Source organism: Myotis davidii, unplaced genomic scaffold (genome assembly GCF_000327345.1).
Source record: "Myotis davidii unplaced genomic scaffold, ASM32734v1 scaffold524, whole genome shotgun sequence".
NCBI classification, from domain to species: Eukaryota; Metazoa; Chordata; class Mammalia; order Chiroptera; family Vespertilionidae; genus Myotis; species Myotis davidii.
This window is the reverse complement of record NW_006299263.1, coordinates 1,346,997-1,354,930: the sequence shown is the minus strand read 5'-3', so window position 1 is coordinate 1,354,930 and position 7,934 is coordinate 1,346,997. Positions and strand designations below refer to the sequence as shown.

The window sequence follows — 7,934 nt, the reverse complement described above, 5'->3', positions numbered from 1 at the left end:
TTTATTTCTGGTCCAGCTTTATTTCCTTCAAGCTCTGCTAGGCAATTAAATGATCTTATTTAAAAAATTTAGGTATGCATTTCCAGGAAGTTTTCAGGCTTCTTAATGCCAGAAAGGAAGAGTCTAAGCCCCTGTTATTTAAGAAGATTTCTGAGGGTACTATTTACAAAGTCTCCCTTAGGAAATTAAAAATCAGTCCTTTCTCTCACTCAGTCTGTGCAGTTCCATCACACACAACAAGTTCTAAATGTCATCTTGTCTCTCCCAGACATCCCCCAAAAACTTCACATCCACGTCTAAAGTCTTCAGTTGATTATACCAGAAGTAAAATGACAATAAAGTAGTTCTTGCAGGTTGTCACTTCCTTGAATACAGACCTTAACTTTAAGGCTCAGGTCTCCAAAAGAAAGAGAGTTACTTAGACCCATGGAAAACGTGGTTACAATAGGCCTCCTCTGCAATGAATGGTAATGCCATTTCCAAAAGATGTTGGGGGAACTTCTCTGGCTTTCATCAAGAACAAAGCCAACTATACTAAGTCTTTCTTGGCCATTAGCAACAAGGCTGCTTTTATTTTAAGGTAAAAAAAAATAATGTCTTTAGGTAATATTTATTGAGCACTCACTATGACAAGGCACTGTGTTGTGTTTTCTGTGCAGTGCGTCCTTTTTATCCTGCCAACAACTCTCTAAGGAAAATGTAACTATTATCCTTAAAAGAGAACTCACAAGTTTGTGGTTCTGTCAATGCTCTGCTCAGGCCCAGAGAGAAATCAAGTCAACAGACTCTACAAGTCCCCCACGCATAGAGTTCTCCCTCTTCTTATCTGTACTCTCTCTGGTTTCCTACAGGGTTGTGCAGCCCTTTTGTCTTTTATTTTCAGCCACTTAATAATAGTGTGACCATGGGCAAGGCATGTCACTCCTGGGGGTCTCAATTTCCTCATCTTCTAACTCTAAGATTGTCTCTTGTCTCTGATCATTCCACATACAAGGGCCAAGGCTACCGGTCAGATGGAGGAGACATCATCCCCCACCAGTTTGAGCTCCATTTCTGTGGGAGCTCCTGAGACCCTCAGAATTCACAAACTTTGCCCCAGAATTCAGAAAGCATTCATAGCTGTATTTCTCCCTATTTCATAATGTGCTATTTTTACAAGGCTTGTTCAGTCAAATTGTGAGTCAACTACAAGATTCATCATGAAGTAATCCTGCCCCAGACTCCCCTTCTGCTCAGATCTGGGCCAGCCATGGACCACACAACACATAACATTGCATTTTGCCTGCCCTCCTCCCTGTACTCTCTTTTTCTGAGACATGGAGGGGATGACAGGAACAGGAGTGGCCTACCCTAGGCCTACCTTTCAAAGAGAAAGACAGAGAAGTACAAAAGCTCGCACTTACTGGGTTTTCTCTCAGTATACACTGGCCCTGTGATGTGGGTTTTATCAACATCTCCATATTGCACATGAAAAACTAGCCCAAAGTCACTGAGTAGGTAGGTGATGGAGCTAGTATGTGGTCTCACATCTGTGTTGGCTCCACGGGCCCTGCTTGCTCTCACAGAGTCCACCCTCTGTGGTCAAAGAGGACGATGACCCATGCAAAGCCAGTATAATTTCAGAAGTGCCAGGAAACCATTCCCTGTCTCCCCCAAATAACCATCCCTCACTGGCTTAGGGGTTCAGAAAATGCTGTTCATTGCTGTTACTGCCTTTTAAAAATTCCCCAAGAGCATAAACATTGAGTTGAGTTGAGTTGAGTTGAGTTGAGTTGAGTTGCTGTCATTCAAGCAATGGGAGGGAGCTTCAGGAGAGGGGATCAGGGAGCAGAACTAAGAAAGGTTGGGGATCCGGGTGAGGGGACAGAACCCTCACCTTCCACTTACAAGTAAGAGAGGAATTAGGCTTAGTGGGGACAGTGACTCGTCACTTTGCAAGGTCACTGTAGCAAACCAAAGACTAGAACCCAAGTCTCTGCCTCCCAGACCAGTAGCCCACATCACAGTGCATTTTGCCAGCATGGCAGTCTCCTTTATTAGAGCGGGAACTCTCTTGTAACAGTGTTGTTGTTGGCATATGACTAGTAAGGACTTTGGAATAAAATGCCATCTTTTCCTGTCTTAGAGCAGCTCAACAATTTAAACATATATATTAATCAGAGGGGGGAAAATCCCCTAAAAATGAAATTCCCATCATTTCTTTCTTTATTTCCTCCTATTTTTTCTATCCCTTGCTTCAGTCCACCATTTTCTTCGGCGTTGTTTAGTGTCAGCCCAGGGTATCTGATCATGCACCAAAAACAGGGAGGACATCTCTGCCATGCAGGGGTCCCTCTTATCAGCCCTATGTCCAAGAAGCAGGAGATCACCCAGGACCAAATGAAAGCATGCTCCCTTTGATTTACAGTCCTCCTCCAATAGAATTTCCCAGAGCACTCTGCTCCCCAAATGAGGCCCTAAGTCCTTCTCTATTTTCTGGCTTCCCTCCCCCAACCCACCCCAGGTGATGAAATGCTGTGGCTGTTAAGATGCTGTTTAAATGCAGAATGTTATTATCACTATATATCACCCAGATCAGCTTTCTAGATCGTACTAAGATGTCAGAATGATGCGTGCCAACATTTGTATTATTTAGGATACAGTATACTAAGTTTATGTTGATTACTCTAAGTATCATCTTTGAAAGATAACTAGCATTAAAGTGTTGATAATGTTCCACTTTTGCAATCATATTTGCATAGTGTACAACAGACGTTAGCAGGAAAAATGATCTTAAGTGGTGTTTCTCATCTACTCTGTCAGTGTCATGGTGCTTTGCTTCAACGTGGTACGGGGGGGCAGGACAAACGCTGACAAGTTTTAATTTTTTACATCAGCTTTACATTATGTAACGTTATTCTTGTTCCTTCTGGGAAGCCCGCAGTATGGAGTGGTAATGGGGAAAGCAGAGTCTTTGGGGCCGATCACAACTGGATTCCAGCTCCAGCTTATGCACTTGAGGAAGTCACTTAACTGCTCACCTCTTCTGTGGAACGGAATTGGCAGATTGTGAGATTTTAGGTAATATATGAAAAATGCCTAAATAGCCCCTTGCCAGGCACATAGCTGGCTGGTACGAAGTGCCCCCCTTCGTTTTACATACAGTGTGTTTAAATACCGGTTTATGGCATTTTTGATATTAAAGATCGAAAATAAGCCGATATTCCCCGAACTGTACTTGGAGCTGACGACATTTTGGCCTCCCAGCAGAGTTATATATGCAGATAATCTGTTTGATGCTGCTCAACACAGAAGAGACACTGATTTTCTTTTATGAACAATAGTTGAATGTCTCCTGAGTGTCGGCTACTGGGAAATAAATATTCTAGATTTCATCTATTCATTCATTCATTACAAACAAGCTATCCTCCAAATGACCCCCTCGTTCTTCCATTTCCCCCCTCGCTTTCATTTTCACACTCCCCCCCAGGCCTACTACAGCCTTTTGCCCAATTGGATGCTATTTTTCATTTTCATCTTGTCATCACCTAATGTCCAAATTTATTTAAATCATCCTCAGACACAATCCTACAATATATGAATCACATTAGGGGGGTTTTCCCTCCGACTTGTCAGCTGACTCGTTTATGATTGACAAGATTTCCATTTTAGCAATTTCTACTAATTCTGCTTCAAATCTGTATATTTAATGAACACACCAATCGGTAGCTCCTTATTAGTCAGGACCATTTTTTCAAGTGTAATGCACTGGTTTTGTAATGTATTATACATGGTAGCTGCCTCTAAATGAAACTCAAAGGAAGCCTTGTCCAGTTCACATTAAAACGGTATCTGGTATATGAATACGAACATTTTATCCCAACCGGGGTCTCATCCTTTATGCACATGAACACTGTTTTTGCATGATCCCATCAGACTCTTAAACACAAACCAGGCTTTTTCTTTGTAAGGTATGTGGAACTGTATGTCTCTGCATAAAGACAGGGGGAAAAAACAGTTTGCCTGCACCGGAAAACACACACACACACACACACACACACACACTCCAACTTCTCCAACACAAACACAATCTGACACATGCTAAAAATTGCCTGAAGCACTAGCGAGTTGCAGATCTTCTTCCTGGGGCAGGTAATTCATTAGGAAAAGCTTCATGTCCTATGTAGCAATTGAACAGGAAGATTTAGTTGTGGTGCTATCAGAGGAGAAGGGGAACAGGGTTTCTTTCTGAGAACCCTGCAGTAGATGCCCATCATAAGCATTGCAAATGAATCCTTAGTCTTCATCCTCCTGCAATCTAGGTCAGGCTGGAGCTAAAGAGGAGGGCTTTTAAATCTGCTTCAGGGCTCAGGTTGGATCTGCTTATGTGAGGGGACAAGCGGCAGACAGTTACCTTGTGATGAGGCATTCGGAGGGAGATAGAAAATGCTTGCTCCTCATAGAGGGACCTTTAACTGACCTAGAGAGTAAATCGAGAATCAGGAGGGGCTGTACTTTCAGATGAATGCCATTTAAACACACATACACACACACACACACACACACACACACACTACTTTTCCCTAAGCTTTCTGTGTTCAACTTTACAGGCCTCAAATAGTGTCTGCCAGATAGATTCTAAAAAGGAGACACTATCTTCCAGACTCGGGAACATGTGGATTTTTTTAAAACAGTAGAATCATACCCTATTTGTGTTAAAAGGAACGTTAGAAGTCATCACTCCAAGCACCTCATGTTGAAGAAAAGGATATGAAACAAGGACAGAGAGTGACTTACTTGCCCAAGGTCACACAGTCACCTTCATCATGCCACTGTTTAATTACTTTCGGGTGTTTTTTTTTTTAGATTCCTTTTTTGTACAATATGAATAATGTATTAAATAATACAGGAACAAAACAAATTGACTTGGTAACTGCCACCTGATAAACTGGATATGTGTCAGAGACTCCTGTCACATGCCTCATCCTTCCCCCCAAATGATTATGAAAGGATGCTATTTCCCAGACCTTTCCCTGTCTGGGGTCCTTCTTCAAAACCTCTCGCTCTAGCTTTAATGTGATTATTTTCTAGGCATGTTGTGGCCCTGGGTTTGCTTAGCCAAAGGCTCTGAATCTTCTGTGCGGCTCTTGCCCATCCCTCTGAGGCCACAAGAGACTAGCGGTGTGTATTTCCCTAAATTTGTTCTGAAATATCACTAGCACTAGAGAAACTTAAATTTAAAACAAAAACAAACACTTGATTTTCAAAATTAAACCCAAGCTACACATTAAACGTACTTGCTAGGACCAGTTGGCTATTTCTTTTACTTACCAAAATTATAAGGAAACTTTAAGTTCCAATATGATGTGAGAAATATAAACAGGCAAGAAATGAAGAGAACTGGATTTGTTCTTAACTTTCCCACAGAATTTGCTACAAACCATCCACATAATTCAGGAAGGAAATGTTCCTGCTCTCTAGGCCTTGTTTTCCTCTTCTATTCAAGAAAAAAAATAATGATCTCTGGGGTTCCATCATTAGTTATGCCATTCAAATATTATCTCCAAAACTGTTTCAGTTTTATTTTTTCTCTGAAAGCCACAGTAACTGCAGAACTGTCTGTGGCTGTTTCCAAAGACGGAAACTGACATTAAAGGAACACGGCAGTATCTGCTAATTTTAAGCTTTTTGAAGGAGGTAGTTTCACTATTGAAATAATTCTCCAAAACGGTGTTGATTGACTTTGGACTAAGAGCTTATGAATCTACCTTGCTAAACAGTATTTCCCCCCATTTCATGTTCCATATTGATTTGTAAGGGTCCCCTTTCGGTCCCCCCTTTTTTTTCTTACTTTAAAATATTTGTTAAGGCCAGATAAGAACTGGGGTATGGAGCATGCTGTATGCTTATGCACAAAAGATAAGTAAGATCAAGCCTGGTTCTTATCTAGCCTGAACACTTCAGTAGAAACAGAGTTTTGTATTCTGTTTTCCCGGCCACCACTACTTGAAGGTGATAGAATATTCTATTTGGGACACCTTTAAAAAACCAGGAGCACGTTTAAAAGCACTGCAGAGTGTTCGGTAATTTTGATTTCTGCCACATAATGAATCCCTCCTCCTGAATGCAAACACCAGCAAGGAATGCGTTAGAGGATCCGCCATCGTATTAAAAATTAAATCCGGCTGCATTTCATAATGGGCTTTTCTTTTTAAAGCAAGGTTTCATCTTCTCACCATGGAAATTGCGCTCTGATGGCCTTTCTTTATGGTTAACACTGAGGCATCAGCTGAGGTCAGAACCCTGCTTCTCTGAACAGGGAACCACAAATGTCACCGACACATGGTACACTTGGCAAATAATATATTTCTTTCCAATCTCCTGTGTCTTCAGTTTACCTTGCATCAAGCTTGTGGTAAGTCGAAGAGAGTTTATTTCTCCTATGTTCCTTCCTTCCTCTGGTGGGACCAGCCGGGAGGCATGCAATTTACAATGAATTCAAAAGTACACCTCTTTTGATTTTTGTTGTTGTCTTTATTTTAACCTCCAAGAAGGAAGAGATTTAACTCAGTCTTCACCCTAGGCTAAGCTAATACTTAGGTCATGTCTGAGCTCTCTGGGGAACCCCCGCTTTATACCATCCGAGGGGCAATGGTGTCTTTTCACGTGGAGCAGCACAGCTGTCCAGCCATATGGGCCCCAAACAGCCCAGTCAATCGGATTTGGGGAGGTTTTAGAATGTAATTTCTTAACGTGTTAGTATTTGGGGTGAGTTTGATCAGGAGTATAGACAGCTCTTAAGCCCCAGGGTTTAAGTTTTAAGAAGCCATCACAAATGCCCCAGCATCTGATCTGACTGTTTAAAAACAGATATGAAATCTGTGACTGGGGGAGGGGAAAGGACTCCTGACCCCCTCGTAGGAGGAAGCCCCAGGGGTCTTCTCTAACTATTAATTCAGCATCAGCTGCTTTCTCCCCCCCCCCTCCCAACCCCCCTTTTCTTTTTTAACCCGAGGCTCATCATTTAAGGCGTTCCCACTCAGGCCTGCAGAGCCTGTTACAAAACCATCGCCGGCTCCCCTCCCCCCATGCCGCAAGATGAGAGAGCAAATAGCCTGCATTGCAGCAACAGCCTGGAGGACTGCTATGAAACCGTCCTCCAGCCACACAAAACCAGGCCTTGAAGAAAAACTAAGGAGAGGGCAGCAGCGGTATGTCCTGACGCCCTTCGGTCAAGACAACCTGAAACTCTGGTCGCAGCCCCATCCCTCCAAGTCCAAAGGGTTCCGGAAAGGTCTGCTTCAGGAATCTTTAGTGACTAAGAACACAAACAGTCCTAAATCTAAAACCCTAGTCAACATGGTGGAAGTCTTGAGCTAAGCGACCGCCCATGTCGTTTTTCCACCAGAAAGGTATTTTAGTTTGAGGGGAACGTTATCAGAATGTTAAGTTTTCCCCGGGGGAAAAAAAAAAGGCCCAGATGATGGCTCTTTCCAACCAACTGCTGTCTTCAGAAATTGATAAATGCATTGCAAGGATGTTTTATATTCGTTTCTTCTCCCTCTCTCGGTCTCTCTCTCTCTCTACTTCTCCCTCAATTTAAACCAAAGCTCTCCGCTTCTTCGAATTTACAAAAACTGCTTATTTTTAAAGCTTTCCGTGGTACTTTGTTGGAGGCAAAAAGCTAGTGCTAAGAGGTTTTGAAATCGCTGTCATTCTTTTATTGGGGCAAATACCCAACAATTGACAAGAAGCGAAGCGGCCTTGAAGCGAGCCGGGCAGCGCCCAGGGTCACCATTCATTCGGACGGTTCCCGCGGGTGGGCGCGCACCTGCGCCGACCCCCGCAGGATCGCTTTGGCCGCCGCGCACGGGGCCGTCTGATTTGAGCAGCAGCTTTCAGCTGTCAGGGGCTTGTCTTCCTCTCCATCTCTCGTTGCTCTGAATCTAGCGCAG

General features: G+C 43.0%; 1 long non-coding RNA gene across 1 annotated transcript in view; it reads right to left on the bottom strand.

Moving 5' to 3' along the window:
• Window positions 1-2,701: 2,701 nt before the first annotated feature.
• The window catches only part of LOC107184830, a 12,722-nt gene continuing 7,489 nt past the window's right edge, over window positions 2,702-7,934 (bottom strand). Inside the window, exon 3 of the long non-coding RNA XR_001515738.1 lies at window positions 2,702-4,552. This is a non-coding gene — a long non-coding RNA (uncharacterized LOC107184830). The remainder of the gene's footprint in view (window positions 4,553-7,934) is intronic.